At 40.4% G+C, this 20,517-nt stretch overlaps 1 protein-coding gene across 18 annotated transcripts in view; it reads left to right on the top strand.

Moving 5' to 3' along the window:
• The first annotated feature begins 290 nt into the window (after positions 1–290).
• ITCH (itchy E3 ubiquitin protein ligase) overlaps positions 291–20,517 on the top strand; it is a 99,999-nt gene continuing 79,772 nt past the window's right edge. For 3 of the 18 annotated variants that reach the window (XM_042230059.2, XM_042230056.2, XM_042230053.2), the window contains exons 1-3: positions 291–367; positions 3,998–4,041; positions 4,292–4,369. The gene's annotated coding sequence lies outside the window, so the exon portion shown is untranslated. Of the gene's footprint in view, positions 3,523–3,887; positions 4,042–4,291; positions 4,370–11,588; positions 11,643–15,300; positions 16,400–20,517 lie in introns of all 18 variants that reach the window. The other 15 variants (XM_042230052.2, XM_042230047.2, XM_027977103.3 and 12 more) reach the window with 13 other exon arrangements.

The raw sequence follows: 20,517 nt of genomic DNA on the forward strand, positions 1-20,517 counted from the left end.
ATGGACATGAGTTTGAGTGAACTCCGGGGGTTGGTGATGGACAGCGAGGCCTGGCGTGCTGCAATTCCTGAGGTCGCAAGGAGTCGGACACGACTGAGCAACTGTACTGACCGGGAGTAATCCAAGAGTCCCTCCCACCTAGCTAAATACAAGCTCGGATTTAGCTGCGCTCACCAGCCTCCGCTAGGTCTTCCTGCCCGCAGCTGGTTAGTGCGCAAGGACTTCTAGGGCTTGTAGTCCTGATAGCTCCGGAGCTGGAGGCGCCTGCGCGTTGGCCGCCAACTCGTTCTAGTAGCTGTGGTCCGGAATCGGGACCGGCTGCCATCTTAGTCGAGGGACTGAAGAGTAGCCGCCGCCCCGTGTCCCGGTAAAAACCCGCGGGCGGACTGGAGGCAATTTTGGGGAGAGGGAGGGTCCTGGATGAATACGTCGGAGGAGGGCGAGAGGTAGAGGAGTGCGGCGCGTCAGCCGGGACCCGAGCCGCGGCTGCTTCCTCTTCCCTCAGAGCCGGTGCCCGTGGTGGGCGCGGGGAGCTCGGGCTAGTGGCAGGGGCCGGGCGGAGGGGTGGCGGGGATGGGTCATCTGGAAGCCCCGAGCGGCCCCTGTTGGGCTCAGACGGTCGGAGCCCCTCTCCTCGCGGGCGCCAAGTTCTGAGAGAACTGGGCCCCAGCGGGCGCCCCCGGGGTCCAGCCCAGAGCCCGTCAGCCCCGCCCGGGGGCTCTGCTCCTGCGGCCCGGCCTACGCGAGGGGCCCCGCGGCAGCGGCCGGGGCGGGCGACGTGGCCCTGCGAGGGGCGGCGGCCGGGCCCACCTGCCACCCGCTGCCCTTCCCGAGACTTTTTGGAGCTCGCACCAGCGAGAGGGGCCAAGTACAGCGGCTGCCTCTCTTCTCTCTTCCATTCCCCTCCGTCTATTGTCCCCCAGCGTGGTGGTCCCGGCCCCGGCGTCGTCGTCGGCGCCCGCCGCCGCCGCAGCGGCCCCGCCGGCGCCGAGTTTTGCAGACGTGGAGCTGTCACTGCCCTTCCTCCTGAAAGTGCCCTTTTCTTTAGCGGAGAGAAGGAAAAAGTAGTCGTGATGAGGACAGGACTTGGTGGGGACTAAGTGGGGAACTCAAGTTCTTAGACTTTGCTCCGGGCCGCGACGTAGAGCGAAACACAGGATCTCTGCGCCCCAGGTAGACGCTGGGCCTCAAGTTAGCGATGTAACCTGGTGGATTTGCAAACTACCCGAAATCCACGATTCCCCAGTAACAACTCACCTTGTTTTCTTGCTAATGTTTGTATCTTGTTAGATTTTCCGCTGTTATTCAGCTTCAGTGTAGTTTTTGGGAGTGAGGGGTGGGGAAGGAAGAGACATTTCAGGGAATTTTTCTCTGAAAATTAACGAGGCACTTGAGCCATCCATCTATCACTGTACTTAGTTTGAGTCTTGCATGTATTCCTAATATAATTAGATCGTAGGGAAGTACTAGAGGCAGTGTATTTCCACCCTCAAAATGGGCTAGAGAGTTGTTTCTCTGCCGAAATAAAGTTCTCAGAGCAGGTCTGGTGAGAGTCTTAATCATGTATTCATAGGTTTACTCAGGTTACAGTTACTTCATTTTTAAGATTTAGAAATGAAGGTGGAAATTCACCTGCTGTTTTCAACAGTGGATATAAGTTTTTTGGGTGTGAGTCCGAAAGGAATTCCTTCATCTTCAGCATATGAGTCAAGTCAACAAGGATATGAAATAAACAAGTGCAGGATAATTCCTCAGTGTATTCTAGAGTAAATCATTTTTCCATTCCTTAAAGAAACGTCTTTACACCAACTGGAAGAGACAAACCAGTAGCCCCCAAATTTGGTCATTAAAATAATCAGGGCAGCTTTTTTAAAAGTAGAAATTTCAGAGCCTTATTTCCCGAGATTGATTTAATAGGTTTGGGTCGGCCTTGAGGATTAAAACTTGCCTCAGGCAATTTTGATGGTTTTGGAAACCTTTGAGACAATACTTTGAATAAACCAAAAGCTTTGAGATGGAAGAGGAGGTAATCAGTTGTGTCTGATTTGAGGAGGAAGAATCTGCTTCAAGCTGAAGTTGGGTCTTAGCTGAAGTGTTATTGTAATGGAGAAAGGGAAGGACAGGGCAGAGGAAACACCTCAGTACTGTTAGTAAACACAGGATTGTGGAAGATAAAAGGGAGCAGGGAGTGGGATGGGGAAGGAGAGCATTATGGATGTGAGGCAAGAAAAAAACTTGTTTTATGTTGTTAGCAATAGATACAGATTTTTTATTATTTATTTATTTATTTATTTTTAGATACAGATTTTTTAACAGGAAAATGATATTGAGTACATGTTTGCTTTGGGAAGATTGCTTTGTGGCATGAGTGAAAGGACGGAAGAATGGCTGTTGCAGTGGTTTAGGTGAGAAGTGAAAGGCTTGTCCTCATTGAGAGGCCGTGGGCATGATCAAGGGATTAAATTTAGTTCTTTACTAGTGCAATATTGTCCTATTTTTGTATGAGGATTTCTTTAGGGCCATTCTGGGTAAAAGGTTCCTTTTCTGTCAAAAGAACCCATTAGCAAATCAGAATAGTATTGCACAGTTATATATGTTAATGGTATCAGAATTTATTGTTAGCATCCTTGATCAGGTACAATTTGTAGAATTTAGAGATTAGACTGAAATTTATGGCTATCAATGCTATTGGTTTATGAGCTTTTTGGGAAGTGTTTTTTCTCCCACCCTCAGAAACTTGGTTTTAGAATTTTAGAGTTGGGGGACTCCCCTGGTGGTCCAGTGGCCAAGACTCTATGCTCCTAATGCAAGGGTTGTGTGTTCGATCCCAGTTCTGAGAACTGGATTCCACATACTGCAACTAAAGATTCTACATACCACATCTGAGACCCAGCATAGCCAAATAAATAAATAATACATATTAAAGAGTTGGAAGAGATTGTAGAGATTATCTAGTCCACAGTAGCAGATACATTTTGATTTATGGGCCAACTTTCACTTGAAGTAGCTGCCAGAAGCCCTGTGTTGAGAAGGATTTTAATCATAAGGGTTCTCTGGGAAAGTGAGTTATGATTGATTAGTGATGACTCCTGTGGACACTAGTTATCTAGTGGTTGGTATCAATATATGTGCCAGGTATATGCTATTCTTGGACTAGCCAACCTTTTCTGTTTTGTTTTTTTTTTTAAATAAAGAATCAGAGCTAAAAGTAGAACCAACTTTTGTAACTCTTAGTCTGTTCTCCAGTGTACCAAGATGAATGTGTACTACTAAAGAACTTTTGGTATTAGACCAAAAGAAAAAGTATTTCTAGCCTGTGCCTCTTGACTGTTCAGAGTTTAACAAGGAACTTTGGCCTAGAAGTGAGTTGTATTCATTCTGGCTTAGGAAATTTGTGTTTATACTCACAGAAAAATAGCCACCCTCTGCCGCCTTTTCTTGTTCCTCACCCTTCTCTGTTTTGGGTTTAGGGGATTGGTTTCTTCCAAGTTGCGGGGATAGTCCTTACTGTGACCTCAAAAGGTAGAGTATGTATTTATATGGCCCTCCTCATTTTGCCATGTAGCTATACGCAGGTGAGGAGTTACTCTATAGTATGGGTTAAGGCAAAAGTGTATTAAAGGCCCCCCTCCCCCCCAACCCCATATTTATATCACCTAGCCAAATTTTGGGCTTATAATATGCACTCAGTAAAGGCATGTTGACTTTTGTGGCTGTAAATGATACTGGCTTTGAGTCAATATAAATTAGCAAGTGGGGTTGAAGAACTGAATTGCAGCATTCTCTCACTAAGAGGTCAGCCCTCTGCTAAAAATGTTGGGCTGGAAACTAGCCTCACAACTAGAAGTAGTTAACCAGAATCTGTTCCTTTTTTTGTCCTCTTTCAGTCTAGCAGTGTACTGTCCTTGGAGGACTGATGCCAACTCAGCTCTTTGCTTCTTTACAGAATTGGCTATACTCAGATCCTTGGAGTACTTTTTTCTTTTCTTATCCCTAGGAGCTTCCAAGTTGCAGGGATAGTCCTTACTGTGATCTCAAAAGGTAGAGTATGTATTTGTATGGCCATCCTCATTTTGCCATGTAGCTATACGCAGGTGGGGAGTTACCGTATTGTATGCGTGAATCATTTTCTTCCCAATTTAACCTTATTATCCTGCCTGCTCCATCAAAAATTATCTATTCTGTGAAACTTTTTAAAGGACATTGTGCTGTCCTATTCCAAAGGTCATTGCTGATCTGATGTGTTTAAACACAGGAGTAATGTGTTAATGGACCCTCCTTCCTTTCTCAGGTAACATGCATTTAACCGTGGCCTTCTGGAGACAGCGCCTTAATCCAAAGAAGTGACTTCAAACAGTGAAAACTTCAGGTATGGTGGCATGCTTGTGAAAGAGTGGGGGTCAGAAATGATGCTGAGGGTGAGCACTGGTCCTGTTAACAGCTGTGGGAGTATGGGGAGAGACCAGTGTTGATGCTGCCTACATCACTTGGTTGAAGACATAGTTTCCATTTGGATCTGAAACCCATAGCTGCCTCTACAAGGATTAGCCTGTGAGCTACATTGTATTCTTAATTTGGGTCCTTTGACTTTTGTTTTTCTAAATAGCTTCCCTATACAGTCATATACTTTTCTCATTTGTGCTATTTTAGAAACATTTATCTCTATACTTGTCCATACATGTGCACATATATTGGTTAAAATATGTAGGAATTAAAAAGAAAACAATATAGTTCAATGGAAACAGAATAGAGGACTTGGAAAGAAAAGGTCTGGGTTCTGATTTGATTTTGCTGCTGACAAACTTGATTTTTGGCAAAGTATTTAATCTTGGCAAGACTTAGTTTATATGTAAAGTAGTTATGTTGATTTCTGCCTGCCTCCCTGGCATTGTTGTGAGGATCAAATAAAATAATACATATTAAATCTTTAGAAAAAAGTGAATTCCCATCTGAAGCCATTATCCAGATTTATAAGGTGGGAGGGGTTGGCAATAATATTGAAAAGGAAAACAGGACAGGACAGATTCATCTGAAAAGATCAGGAGAGGGAAAAAAAAAAAGACCAGGAGGAAGAAAAGGAAGTCTGCTGGTTAAGAGAAAAAGTAGAGCACAGGAAAAGTCAAGCAGTGAGAGAATAAGGAGTAAAGGAAGTAGAGCACATGAATTGGTGAGAAAGCTGTATAGGAAAGAGGATCCCTTTCATTTGCTTAACCCTAACCTTGCAACTGTTGTTATTACCACATCTCTTCATATGAGTGTCCCGTCCGTACTTAAGCTTCTTGTCCCCATTGTAAAATCATAGTAAAATTAAAATTGTGTGACTCTTTGTGTTTAGTTTATATTTTTGTTAACAAATTGCCTCATAAATGCCAAGAGACCAAGGCTGTGGCTTGCTTATTATGGTATCCCATGTTAGTCTATAATCAAATGTGTGATTAATCTGTGGGTTTAAAAAAAAAATAATTACAAAGAGAAAAGGAGATGGTAGGGTGGTTTGTGAGATACTAAAGAAAGGAAGTGGATAAGAGGAAAAGTAGATAAATCAGAGGCAGTGAGAGGAAGAATTCTCAGAGGATAATGAAAGGAAAGTATGAAATGAAAATGAAAAAAGTATATAGAACAACAGGGGAAAAGATGGCGTTATCTGCAATGATTGGAACAAGGCAAATTTCATATCTTTACTGGTGGTATAATACCTCACAAAAAGTTATGTACTGGGGAAGATCATCCTCCATACCAAATATCTTTAAAATATTTCTAAAAGTATCCATTTCATCCTGAGCTCACAGAGTAGTTCTTTGTGGAAAGAAAACTGGGCCAGCATTCAGGAAATATGTGTTCTGGCCTTGATATTGCTTGTTACTTAATTTCTGTGATCTTGAGCAATTTGCTTAAATCTCTGGACTGCATTACTTTCTACTGAAGGTATGAACATGATGCTTTCTCCTTCCAGCTCTTTGGTTATTCTTTGTGCTGCTTATGCCAGCTCACCAATTTTTCAGGGCTTTGTTGATACAATGTGGGACTGGTCTCAAAAATATCTTATAATAGGATTTCAGAGCATCCATTGCTTTGTAAATGAGAAGCCATTTTAAATTCTACTTTATTTTTTATTTTTAGCTGGGCCATGCAGGTTGTAGGATCTTCATTCCCCCATGCAGTGGACGCTCGGAGTCCTAACCACTAGACCACCAAGGAATTCTCTTTCTGCTTTAAACATTGGTTGAGAGACCTGCAGGAAGAAATGTTGAGCTTGTAATATTAAGCAAGCGTTTATTGAGCCCTGTTATGCTAGTTTCCAAGGGATACTCTACCTCAAGGATTTTGTGTTTTTGTGAGGAAAATAAAACTATTCACTAGTAATTACTGTAAAAAAGCAAGATGATAAATGCTATAATAAGGATTTCATTGCATTTCAATTTAAGATGTTTGGATTTCTTGGTTCCTTTATTATAACTGAATATGTGCTAATTGCAGGAACTCATGGAAAAAAGCAGTTCCTGCCCTCAAGAAACTTAATTCTTTTCATGTCTGCACACTGTTTACTCTCGTAGATATATCCTTCTACCCCAAGAAAGAGAAGAGTTTTATGCTGTATCATCACTTTGTAGTTTTGAACTAAGGATTCATCTCATTATTGAGCTTACCTTACTCCGGGAGTAGTCTGATAACAAATATATAGTTTGATTGGATTCCCTAATATTTCAGTTACAGATATAGTTTTCTTTTAAGGTGAGGAAAAAAATTCAAAAATGCCATCTGCATTTAGGTGAACTTTGGTTTGCTTCTTAGTCATTTGTGCAAAGAAAGAATAGGCTCTAAAATTTAGTCTCTTGAGTCTTCGTTCCAGGCAGTTAATTCAGTTGGTCACAGAAGAAAGGATGGTAGTCTTAAGGAATCATATTGTAGGGATTAACAGTGTTCCCTGGAGTTAGACTATCTGATTTTGAATTCTTACTGTACCTTAAGTACTGGCAGTGTGACCTTGGCTGAGTTGTTTCACTTCTCTGTGCCTTAGTTTTTTCATTTATAAATCGAGAATAATAATAGTGTATATCCATAGGGTTTTTGTGTGGATTAAATGAGATAATGTATTTTTGCTTGAACAATAGTTGGTTCACAATAAAGCAGGAAATGTTAATTGCCAGTGTTGTTACCATTATCACATTATCATCATCACCAACCTTGTCTGTTCTAAAACTATCATTAACCAACCTTGTCTGTCTTAAAATTGTCATCTTAATTTATTCATTCAGTAAATTTGTATAAGGGGAGCACTGTAAAGTCAGATGCCTACAAGGGCTAGATTTAAATAGTAATGGTAGAGCAGGTTGGGACTTAAGTGATTTACGGAATTCATGTTACTCCAGGGGGGCAGCTGTTCGGCAGCTTTGGTTTACTTTTTTAAAAAAATTGAGGTGAGATTTATCCATCTGGCAGGAGGTAGGGCAGGAGGCATATAGATGAAGTGTGACCTGAACATCTTTTTTGTGAAGAGAAGCTGGAATTTAAGATTTTGTGAGAAATTTTTATTTTTAAATGTTGGCAACATAATGAATTCATAAAAATGCTGTGAGCCAGACAGATTCACCACTGTGGGCAGACTTTGTCTTGTGGGTTGCTGTTCTGTAACCTCTGATCTGGGACTTGACTTTTTGCTGCATAACCCATGTTCACTGCTCTCTGGGAAGAGAGTCCTTACTCACATAGAGATTTTTAAAGTTCAAGCGATACCTTACTGCTGTCTAGGGCTGAATGAGGCGTAAACAGAAAGATTAAGGCAAAGAGGAGGAGGGAAGTTATTTAAAACTGGGATTCAGAATGGGAAAATTGCAGGAATGAACTTAAGGTGGTGAAAGAAAGTGCAGTGAATTTAAATTAATCTGAAGAGGGTTTGTGTGGTCCCAGTAAGAACAGAAAGTTTAGAAAAATTAAGAGATCAGTGTAGGGGCAAAATAATTTTCTCGTCTTCCCTTTCAGATTCTTTGACTGGTCTAATAATTGCTGTAAGATAGAGTAACAAGAGAAAAACAAATTTCCTAAATACAGTGTGGGAGCCTCATAAAACTGAGACCCAAAAGGCAGCCATAATAGGGGCTTATATAAATATCCTGAGCCTTATAAGGAAAAGGGGTAGGGGCTGGTGATACAAAGGGAAGAGGAGAGATGTTTGGAAAATAAAGGTTGCCCTGTTACTTACTTAGTTTAGTTTCTTTTCTTTCTTTCTTTCTAAAATCATTTATTTGGCTGTGCTGAGTCTTAGTTGCTGCATTGAGAATCTTTTAGTTGTAGCATGGGAACTCTTAGTTGCAGCTTATGGGATCTAGTTTCCTGACCAGGGATCAAACCCAGGCCCCCTGCATTGGGAGTGTGGAGCGTTAACCACTGGACCACCAGTGAAGTCCCTGCAGTTAAGTTTCTTAGGTAAAAAGATACTTTCTGGTAATAATTCTCTTCTTAGTACAGGCCTCCTTTCCAGTGTAAATGTAGGCAGTTGTGGGAGGGAGAGAGGTAAAGAGCTTTTGCAGCTGAGTTTTGATTTTCTTTAGTTCAGAATAATTCTTATGCCAAAGTGGCATATTTTGGGGTAGTGTACTCTGCTGCCCTTCAGCAGTCTTCTTATTTTTAGGATAAACTTAAGTCCTATTGACTGGTAGGATGAAGTGGTATTTTATGAAATTTATTTTGTTAATATTGAAGTCTACAGTATTTATTGGCACCCCACTCCAGTACTCTTGCCTTGAAAATCCCATGGATGGAGGAGCCTGGTAGGCTGCAGTCCATGGGGTCGTTCAGTTGGACACGACTTAGCGACTTCCCTTTCACTTCTCCCTTTCATGCACTGGAGAAGGAAATGGCAACCCACTCCAGTGTTCTTTCCTGGAGAATCCTGGGGACGGGGGAGCCTGGTGGGCTGCCGTCTATGGGGTCGCACAGAGTCGCACACGACTGAAGCGACTTAGCAGCACAGTATTTATTAGAGTTGATAGGGTCCAGAGGCAGGGAGACCAGGCTAGGGAGGTTGTAGTGAGAATGGAAAGTGAGGGACAAAAGCTTGTATCTGGGTCACCCTGTGACAGTGGGACACTGCAGTCAAGAGGCAGATTTTGAAAGCTCTTCCCATATTTGTTCTTTTGTAATAATTAGGATATGTGAGGATAATACTGAAGAGGCTACCCCTCCGTTTTCATAAGGATCTTCGTTACTGTCAGCCGTGGCACCCCCTTTAATGGTGGATCATGTATATAGTCTCATAATTACCCAGCTTTAAAAGAATAGAAAAGGTAAAATCAAAGTAGTTCAACTGCTTATTACATTTCTAGTTTAGCATTTTTGGTCATCTTGATTAACCTCTTCTGTAGACTTTGAACATGGAATTTTTTTTATTTACCAAGGTTTGGATACAGTGACAAAAGGTTTTCTCATGGAAAAGATGTAGAATTTTGTTGCAGAAACTGGACACAGTAATTAATTTATGATTCAGAATGTTTAAAACTGATAAATGTAGAAACGTGAAATGTGTTTATTTTGTATAGCCTGAGAAAATGATTTTCAGAATTTGATTTTCAGTAGGCCTTTGGTTCTGTTTATACTTTTCTCATGAAACTTTTCTTGACATATACAGGAAAGTTAACTTCTTATTCTTGACTAAAATGCAAAATGTAGTCATTGTAAGTAGTCTTCTTAATAAGTAAATCTAATAGTGTGTTCAGTTCAGTTCATTTGCTCAGTCGTGTCCGACTCTTTGCGACCCATGAATCGAAGCACGCTAGGCCTCCCTGTCCATCACCAACTCCTGGAGTTTACTCAGACTCATGTCCGTTGAGTCGGTGATGCCATCCAGCCATCTCCTCCTCTGTCATCCCCTTCTCCTGCCACCAATCCCTCCCAGCATCAGTCTTTCCAGTGAGTCAACTCTTCACATGAGGTGGCCAAACTATTGGAGTTTTAGCTTTAGCATCAGTCCTTCCAATGAACACCAGGACTGATCTCCTTTAGAATGGACTGGTTGGATCCCCTTGCAGTCCAAGGGACTCTTAAGAGTCTTCTCCAACACCATAGTTCAAAAGCGTCAATTCTTCGGCGTTCAGCTTTCTTCACGGTCCAACTCTAACTCTCAAATCCATACATGACCACTGGAAAAACCATGGCCTTGACTAGACGGACCTTTGTTGGCAAAATAATGTCTCTGCTTTTGAATATGCTATCTAGGTTGGTCATAACTCTCCTTCCAAGGAGAAAGCGTTTTTTAATTTCATGGCTGCAGTCACCATCTGCAGTGATTTTGGAGCCCCAAAAAATAAAGTCTGATACTGTTTCCACTGTTTCCCCATCTACTTCCCATGAAGTGATGGGACCAGATGCCATGATCTTAAGTTTTCTGAATGTTGATCTTTAAGGTGTGTTAGAGCCTGAATATTCAGAATATTTGAGAGACAGCAACTTTTCCCTCATCAATGAATAAGAACACTGAACTGAGCCTGTGAAAAGTAGAGTTGCAGCCATCATAGAAATGCAGTAAAAGGATCAAATTGAGCTAAATCCAAGTCTAATTTAATGCAAAGAGAATTTGTTTTTTGAATTTTTGAAGCATGGTCTAACCTAGATTCTGAAGTTCATTTGTTTTGAAAATTTAAAGAGATTTTTAGGTGGTTCATTTAATTATGGGTCTGCTGTGGAAGGAAAGGAATATCAAAGAGGGATTAGCTGCATTTGCTTCTGTGGAAAGCTAGTAAAAGGGAAATCCTAGATTATCTTTTACCCTTGAATTTCTGGAAGGAAAGATAATTACTGTAGGTCTTAATTAAAAACTGTTAATGTATGTATTGAAATGTATAGAACCTGGCTACTATTGCTTTTTATTGTCCAGAATGTTGCTGACATTGATGTGCAGTCATCTGCTCTCCCTTTCTCTTTGCCCTTCAGGATTTAAACTTTTTTCCTTTTTCTTGTTGGAGTTTTGGGAGAGTTGGAGATATAGCATAGATGTTCAGTCTGTTCTGTTGATTTTACTGTTTAAATTGATACTTTCATTAATAAGGGGCAAAGAAAATGATAGACTTATATGTCCTGATTATTTTTTGTCATTGTAAAATATGCATAGCATGTTGGTAAAATATGCATAAAATTTACAACTTCAACCATTTTTAAGTGTTTAATTCAGTGATATTAAATATATTCCCATGCTGCATACCTATTACCACTATGCATCTCCAGAATTTATCATTCCAAACTGAAACTCTGTATGTGTTATTAAACAATAATGCCATTCCCCTCCCTGGTATCACTGCATTAATTTTTGTCTCTATAGAATTTGACTATTCTTGCTACTTCATATCAGTGGAATCATACAATATTTGTCCTTTGTGTCTGGCTTTTTAACTTAGCAGTGTCTTCAAAGTTCATGTAGCATGTTTCAGAATTTCATTCCTTTCTAAAAAGCTGAGTAACATCCCATTTTATGTGTATAATCACGTTTTGTTTATCTGTTCATCTGTCAGTGGCCTTTTGGATTACCTTTTGGCTATTGTGAATAATGATGCTATGAATGTGGCTGTATAGGTATCTGTTCAAGTCCCTTCTTTCAGTTCTTTAGGTGTATTCTCAGAAGTGGAACTGGTGGATCAAGTAGTAATTCCATGGTGGGTTTTTATTTATTTTTTTATTGAAATATAATTGATTTACAAATGTTAATTTCTGCTGTACAGCAAAATGACTCAGTTATGCACGTGCACATTCTTTTTTATGTTCTTTTCCATTATGGTTTATCCCAGTGCTTCCCAGGAGGCTCAGTGGTAAAGAATCTGGCTGCCATGCAAGAGACTCAGGTTTGATCCCTGGTTCAGGATGATACCCTGGAGAAGGAAGTGGCATTCCTCTCCAGTTTTCTTGCCTGGGAAATCCCACAGACAGAGGAGCCTGTCAGGCTACAGTCCACAGGGTCACAGAGAGTCAGACACGACTTAACAACTCAACAACAACAACATGGTTTATCCCAGGATATTGAGTATAGTTCCCTGTGCTATATAGTAGGACCTTATTGTTAGTAACGCCATGTTAATTTTTTTTAGTATCCACCATAGTGTTTCCCCAGCCGCTATGCCTTTGTACATTCTCACCAGCAGTTCTCAAGGGTTCCAATTTTCTACACCCATGACAACATTTCATTTCACTTCTTTTTTTTTTTTTTAAAGAATAGTCATTCTAATGATGAGAGAAGTGGTATCTTGTTGAGGTTTTGATTTGCATTTCTCTAGTAATTAGTGGTACTTTTCTTTTCCTATGCTATTTGTATATCTTCTTTGGAGAAGTGTCTATTCAGTTTCGTTGCCCTTTTTTAAACTGGGTTGTTTGATTTTTTTAGTGTCTTAATTATCTTGTAGGCTATTTCTTGTGCTAGGGTCTTGTGCTATTCCACCTCCTTTCCTGTTATTGACAAAGCAGTTAGAACCATTCTCTAATACATAGTCTCTCAGTAAATGAATGTTTGATAAAATGTTAAAAGTAGTGCTTTCTGGAAAGGTAAAGGTTGGTTGGGGCAGGATTTTCATTACATTTTCTTTGGTTTTGTAATTCTATATTCTCTTTTAACTATTTACTTGGGTGGGGTAAACATTTATAAAGGATTAAGCTTTAGGCAAAGAAGTCCCTGTGTCATCCAGATTTTATTTTGGAGAAGGAAAATGTTTTAATATCTTATTAAAAGAAACTTCACTCTTATAGGACTTGCTGTTGCTACTGCTTGCCTAAGAAAATATGAATCATTCTGAGGTATCCAGACAAATATTTTACCTTTTGTAATTCTGAAAAGGAAGAAGTCTGTTTTAATCATTTCAGTGATTACTTGATTTTTGTGTGATGATTTTGAATTTCTTTTTTGTGCTATTTATTAGGGGTTTTTCTGTTGTTGTTCAAGAGGGATTTGAGAGTGGTCCTAGACTCCATATATAAATACTTTTGAAATGGACCAAATTGAGTAAGTTCAGGTATGCAGTGACATAGATTTTTTTGTTTCATTTGTTTCCCTGTTGTTCTTTTCTTTTTTGGGGGGAGGCTCAGTTATGGAACCGGAGAAGGCAATGGCACCCCACTCCAGTACTTTTGCCTGGAAAATCCCATGGATGGAGGAGCCTGGTAGGCTGCAGTCTATGGGGTCCCAAAGAGTTGGACACAACTGAGCGACTTCACTTTCACTTTTCACTTTCATGCATTGGAGAAGGAAATGGCAACCCACTCCAGTGTTCTTGCCTGGAGAATCCCAGGGACGGAGGAGCCTGGTGGGCTGCCGTCTCTGGGGTCACATAGAGTCGGACAGGACTGAAGCGACTTAGCAGCAGCAGCAGCAGTTATGGAACTGTGGTTTTAAATCATGAAATTAACATTGAGCAAGACTAGAGATCTCAGTTTTCGGCTGCATCTTCTGTTCTGACCTTGGACCATTCATTTTGATTGGGTTGTTTGTTTATTATTGAGTTCTAAAAGTTCTCTGTGAATTCTGGGTGTAAGCCCTTTATCAGATAAGTGTTATATTTTAGTTAGATATATTCTCCCAGCCTTTTGCTTCTTTTTTCATTTTCTTAATGGTGTCTTTTGAAGAGTTCAGTTCAGTTCAGTCGCTCAGTCATGTCTGACTCTTTGCGACCCCATGAATCGCAGCACGCCAGGCCTCCCTGTCCATCACCAACTCCTGGAGTTCACTCAGACTCACGTCCATCGAGTCAGTGATGCCATCCAGCCATCTCATCCTCTATCGTCCTCTTCTCCTCCTGCCCCCAATCCCTCCCAGCATCAAGGTCTTTTCCAATGAAGAGTAGAAGTTGAAGAGTAGAAGTTCCTAATTTTAAAAAGGCTAAATTTCTCGATTTTATATTTTGTGGACGGTACTTTTGGTGTCACAGCTAAGAAATCTTTGCCTGATTGGGCACTCCATTTAACTTTGCTGGATTCCCAAGCATTTATCTGTAAGAACAAATAAGATGTGTGCGGTATTTTGCTTTCTTTGAAATGGTGTTTTATTCAGTTCCTTTGGGACTCAAAGTAGAGGAGGTAGTCTTTGTAAATTTTTTTTAATTGGAGTATAATTGCTTTGCAATATTGTGTTAGTTTCTGCTATACAACAAAGTGAATTAGCTATATATACACATACATCCCCTCCCTCCTGAGCCTCCTTCGCATCCCCCCGTCTCACCCCTGCGGTCATCGCAGAGCGTGAAATGGTGCTCCCTGTGCTGTACAGCTCCCCACTGGCTGTCTGCATGCTCGTGTGTACTGTCCGTGCCGCTCGCTCCGTTCGTCTCACCCTCCCCTTCCCCCATGACCGCACGTCTGGTCTCTATTCCTGCCCTGCATATAAGTTCATGGGTACCATTTTCCTAGATTCCACATGTATACGTTAATGTACAATATTTATTTTTCTCTTTCTGACTTCACTCCGTATGACAGACTCTAGGTTGATCCACATTACTGCAAATGACACAGTTTTGTTCTTCTTTAATGGCTACTATCCCCTACATTTGTGTACCACATCTTCTTTATCCATCTGTCTGTCGATGGAGATTTAGATTGCTTCCATGTTCTGGCTGTTGTAAATAGTGCTGCAGTGAACATTGGGGCACTTGTGTCTTTTTGAATTATGGTATTCTCAGGGTATATACCCAGTAGTGGGATTGCTGAGTCATATGGTAGCTCTATTTTTAGTTTAAGGAACCTCCATACTGTTCTTCATAGCAGCTGTATCGGTTTACATTCCCACCAACAGTGCAAAGAGTTCCGTTTTTCCACACAGTCTCCAGAACTTATTGTTTATAGATTTTTTTGAGAGGAGGTAGTCTTGGAATAGAATACTAAGGTGAAAATTTGCAGGCCCAAACTGGAGTGTAAAATTGACTCTGCTTTCATAATCCTATTTGTTTCCTAATGGATAAATGGTTATTTGTCCCAAATGGCAACCCACTCCAATATTCTTGCCTGGAGAATCCCATGGTCGGAGGAGCCTGATAGGCTGTAGTCCGCGGGGTCGCAAAGAGTTGGGCACAACTGAGCAACTTCACTCACTCACTCACTCTGCCCCCAGTGTTTAGAACTCTTGGAAATAAATGATTCTGATTTTTTTCGCTGGATTTTTAATACAATATTTAAAACTATGCTTTTTAGTTCTTTTAATATAAATGCATCAATTTGTTTATGTAGTATACATAGACATTACTTGTTAGCTCATTATTGACATCTGGTTTCCTCAATAATTCTCTTTCTAAAGAAATGTTTATTTTGGCTTCCCTGTGTCTTTGTTTCTGCTCTCAGGCTTCCTCCAGTTGCCGTGAGCAGGAGCTACTCCCGCTGCAGTGTGCAGACTCCCCATTGCTGTGGCTTGTCTTGCTGTGAAGCACAGGTTCTGGGCACATGGGCTTCAGTAGTTGCTCAGTGGCATGTGGAGTCTTTCTGGAACAGGGATTAAATCTGTGTCCCTTGTATTGGCAGGTGGATTCTTAATCACTGGACTACCAGGGAAGACTGATAATTCTTAAACAATGTGTAAAAATGATCTGAGAAAGGCTTGTTGGAAGGATGGAATGGTGGCTGTCCAGAGTCTTTATTTTGAGGAAAATTTATGGGTTTTAAGAGATAGTCAGAAACAAGAGTTCTTGGACACCAGGAAATTGAGCTTTATATTTAATCGAGTTGTATAGTTTCGCACAAGACTTTTGGCAGAAGAGAGCAATATTTAGAGTAGTACAACAGTAGTTATATTTATTGTGGCATGTTAAATCCTTTAAACTCTAGCAGTAAATAATCAAAGCCAGGACACAGCTTATAATAATAGTTAATACTAAGATGTTTATCCGAAAGCTGTTTGGGAGAACTGGGAGAAAAATTGCCTTCTGTAATACTAGGTGCAAAGTTCAAACCAGCAAATGAATATTAAAACTTACAGTTCTGGTGCCAGTTTCCTTCAACTCTTTTATACTGTTGAACCTTGAAAATTGTACCTTCTTATGTTTCTCTTTGGGATTCCCTGGTGGCTCAGACGGTAAAGCGTCTGATCGCAATGCGGGACACCTGGGTTTGATCCCTGGGTCGGGAAGATACCCTGGAGAAGGAAATGGCAACCCACTCCAGTACTCTTGCCTAGAAAATTCCATGGATGGAGGAGCCTGGTGGGCCACATACAGTCCATGGGGTCGCAAAGAGTCAGATACAACTGAGCGACTTCACTTCATGTTTCTCTGAGTAAGATAATTGTCTTTTTTACACCTATGCTTTAGAATTCACACTGGATTCCTGTTTGGCTGGAAGATGGGGAAGAACTCTGGATTATCTGAGATCATTACATGATGTTCAGAGCCAAAGTGTCACTGTTGTGGGGGATAGGGGATGGTCTACATCCTGCTTCCCTATTAAGGTAATTTTTTCCAGTAAATAGGAAAGCAGTTTTTCCCCATTGTGAATGGATCTGAGTTAGTTTCTCTCCTTTTGTTGAGAAATTAAGTTATGGGAATTAGCATTTGCTTTCTACCCCAACCCAAAGAACTGTTAATCCCTCTGTCAGTATCTTTGTCAACCCATGAGCCAAAGTTAGCTCCTTTGCTGTCATTAGTGGAGAATGAGATCTAAACATTGCTCTTACAGTCTTTGCTGCTGTGACCCCAGTGAATAGGAATTAGTTTTCAGCTCAGCTGGGTAATGTGGCTACTGGTTGCATACACCAGAACTACTTCAAACCCCCATATTTCCACTTCCAACTGGGTTGAGGCTGGAGTCCATTCTGCATTGTAGTGGCTAGTGAATGAGGACAGATTTTTCAAAACAGGTCTTTTGATATGTAGCCCTTTCACTTGAGTAGGGGTTTGGGAGCATGGCTGAGTGGCCCTATCCATGGGAGACTACTCAATATTTAATTACCACGTATGCTTTTGTATTTTAGTAAGGCTGAGAGTTTAGCTTCATTTGGTTTTAGTTCTCTGAATACCACTGTGTATTTTAGCTCTTTGAACTCTGTCTGTACTTAATGCTTCAGCAAGCAGTTTTTCTCCTTACTGGTTTTGTGTGTTTTCTGAAATGTCTTTTTGGTGGCTTCTTTTAAGAAATTACAGGCCTATAATTATCAAGTTTTGTAGGATAAATTAGACATGGCCTATAAAAATAACTGATTATGTTGGATGTGTTATTTCTGAAAAGGAACCCAAGCAAATTTCATAATGCCCTGGTTATTTAATGATTTATGTATAAATAGGACACATATTTAAAATAAGGCTAGAAATGTAGTTTCTCTGTTTGTTACTTATGGGATAAGATGTTACTGAAATAATCTTGTGAACTGTGTGTCTTTCCACATTTTTTTTCCCCACTGCCTTTCATGAAGATGTTAAGGTTAGTTTTTATTGCTGGCAATATTTTAGCACCTTTTTACATTAGACATTCAGTCACATTTTTCTAATGTGATAGTAAACATTACTCAAAATAAATGATAAAGTATTAAGAATTGGCCCTGTTTTAAGTTTCTTTGTACCTGACAAGACTAATAAATAATGGATTATTTTAATATTGTACTAGATTTTAGATTCAAATTGCTATCTTCATTGACTCAAATCACAGTGGTTTACTAGGTGAAGATACAGGCTCTACAGTGTATTCGATTGTGAAAGTGTTTTAAAAAATCATGTGAAACGTCACAGTTTTCCATAGGAAATTCATAGTCACCTATTTCCATTTCTGTGAATTTTAAAGCTGTAAATGGAGGCAAAGTTGAAATTGGCTTTAGAAATAATCTTTGGAGGAGGTGAAAGAAGATTATAAAACGAAAGAGACATTAAAACAGATAGATTAATCTAGCAATGAGAGACAGAGGTAGAAGAGAGATCCTTGAAAGGGACATGAGTCCTGGAGAGATCTCCCTAAGATACATAAATCTAATGTCAGATGTTTTCTTTTGTTGTTGTTGTTGTAAAAACTAAGAGCATTTTTTGGTCCCCCAGCCCCATTCCTTAGGAAGCACTCATTTTTCTCTCCCAATGTTTTTGCCTTTTCCAGAATGTCACATAAATAGAAATCATAGGCTATGTTAGTTTCTTAGGATTGCTGTAATAAATTGCCACAAACTGGGCAGTTTTAAAACAGCACAGCTTCATTTTCCCCCCATGTTCCAGGAGTCTAAAAGGCCAAAATAAGGTATAACTAAAGTTGGAACTTCTCAGGAATAATCTGTTCTATGCCTCTGATTTCTCGCATTCCTTGTCTTGTGTATATATATATCTCCAGTTTGTGTCTTCATCTTTAGCTTGATCCATTATATTTGTGATTTATATTTGATTATATTTGTGAAGATCCTTTAAGATCAAGTAAAGTCAAATTCTCGTTTCCACGTGGACATAAATTTAAGGGGAGACACTGTTCAACCCAGTGGTAGTCTTTAAAATTTTTAATTAATGTTTTAAGTGTTTAAAAAAATTATCATACAGTGATTGGCTTTTTTTTGGGTGTTCAGTTCGGTCACTCAGTCGTGTCTGACTCTGCAATCCCATGGACTGCAGCACGCCAGGCCTCCCTGTCCATCACCAACTCCTAGAGTTTACTCAAACTCATGTCCATTGAGTCAGTGATGCCATCCAACCATCTCATCCTCTGTCGTCCCCTTCTCCTCCCGCCTTCAATCTTTCCCAGCATCAGGGTCTTTTCCAGTGAGTCAGTTCTTCATATCAGGTGGCCAAAGTATTGACTTTCAGCTTCAACATCAGTCCTTCCAGTGAATATTTTTGGGTGTACAGTTGTATGAGTTTTAACACATTTATTGATTCTTGTAACTAATACCACAATCAGGATACAGAACAATTTCATCACACCAAAAACCTCCCTTGTGCTGTATTTTTTAGTCAAGCTCACCCTCAGTTCTTAACCTCTGGCAGCAACAAGTTTGTTCTCCATTTCTTTGTTTTGTCTTTTGGAGACTGTCACATAAATAGAATAGTACATATTAAACTTTTTGAGAAGGGGTTTCACTCAGTATGATGCCTTTGAGATTCCTCTGAGTTGTATTTTTAAAAAAATTATTTACTTTTGGCTACACTGGTATTTGTTGCTAGAATGGGCGTTCTCTAGTTGTGGTAAATGGAGCTACTCTTCATTGTGTGTGAGCTTCTCATTGTGGTGGCTTCTCTTGTTGGGGAGCATAGGCTCTAGGTGTGCAGGCTTCAATAGTTGCAGCATGCGGGCTCAGTAGTTGCAGTTACCAGAATTAGTTGCTCTGAAGCATGTGGAATCTTCGCGTACCAGGAATTGAACCCATGTCCCCTGCTTGGCAGGTGGACTCTGATTCATTGTGCCCCTAGGGAAATCCTGTTGCGTTTTGTTAAAAACATTATTGCTGAGTAGTATTCCAGTGTGTAAATGTACTACAGTTTATTGATTTACCTGTGGAAGGAGATTGGTTTCCCTGGTGGTTTGGGGGTAAAGCATCTGCCTCCAATGCAAGAGATGTGGATTTGATCCCTGGGTCCAGAAGATCCCTTGGAGCAGGATATGGTAACCCACTATAGTGTTCTTGCCAGGAAAATCCAATGGACAGAGGAGCCTGGCAGGCTACAGTCCATGGGGTCATAAAGTCAGACACTACTGAAGTGACTGAGCATGCACACGCACGTGGAGGGAGATCACCTTGTTTCACATATTTTGTAACTGTGAATAGAGCTACTGTAAACATTGTTGCACAGATTTTATATGGACATAACTTAGTGACTAAACAATAGCAGCACTTTACAGGTATTATATCAATCTTAAAAGCAAAACTACAATTAAGTTATTCCTGTTTTGTGGATGAAGAAAGTAATTCAGTGATTTGCTTAAGTTCACACAGTAAGCAATACATGTGGATGTGGAGAGATGTGGGTCTAGATCTATTTGACTCCAAAGCCTGCACGCTTAATTGCCGGGGTCCAGCCCCAGCAGGATCCAGGGGTTCCCTCAGGATGGATGGAGTTGAAGAGAGAGACGGGGAGAGAGATGGAGAGACCAAGCTTAAGTGGAGCAGGTCTGTAACTTTATTTTTTAAAAAGAGCTTTTATACCTTGGGTTGTACATAGAGGGGAATGGAAGATGCAGAGTCATGCAGGGTCAGCAGTTCTGACCTGTATTGAAACCAGGCTTTCTTTCTGCATACCTTTCATATACAAAAGTCTTATGTGATTTACATCATCTTCTGGCCTGGGGACCTGTTAACATTTTATGACCCTTTTTTCTGATAAAGGTTTGTCAACCAGAAAACTTATTTTTCTCTAAAAGTGTTTTTTCTAAAGTCTGGTGCCACTCTCAGAAAGTACTAAATAAAGTTACATTCCTATGGGGCAAAGGTGCAGTGGGTTATAACAAAGAAAAAATTTATTAACTCAAAGGTCTAATGTTGCTAACACCAAGGCTACTACTTATTTTCCCTGCATACCAACTATATTAACTAATATACTTCCAGGCACACAATGGGTAAGGGATATAGAAACTTGGCAGCAAGCATCGTTTCAACAGTAAAATCCT

This window comes from Ovis aries, chromosome 13, assembly GCF_016772045.2.
Source record: "Ovis aries strain OAR_USU_Benz2616 breed Rambouillet chromosome 13, ARS-UI_Ramb_v3.0, whole genome shotgun sequence".
NCBI classification, from domain to species: Eukaryota; Metazoa; Chordata; class Mammalia; order Artiodactyla; family Bovidae; genus Ovis; species Ovis aries.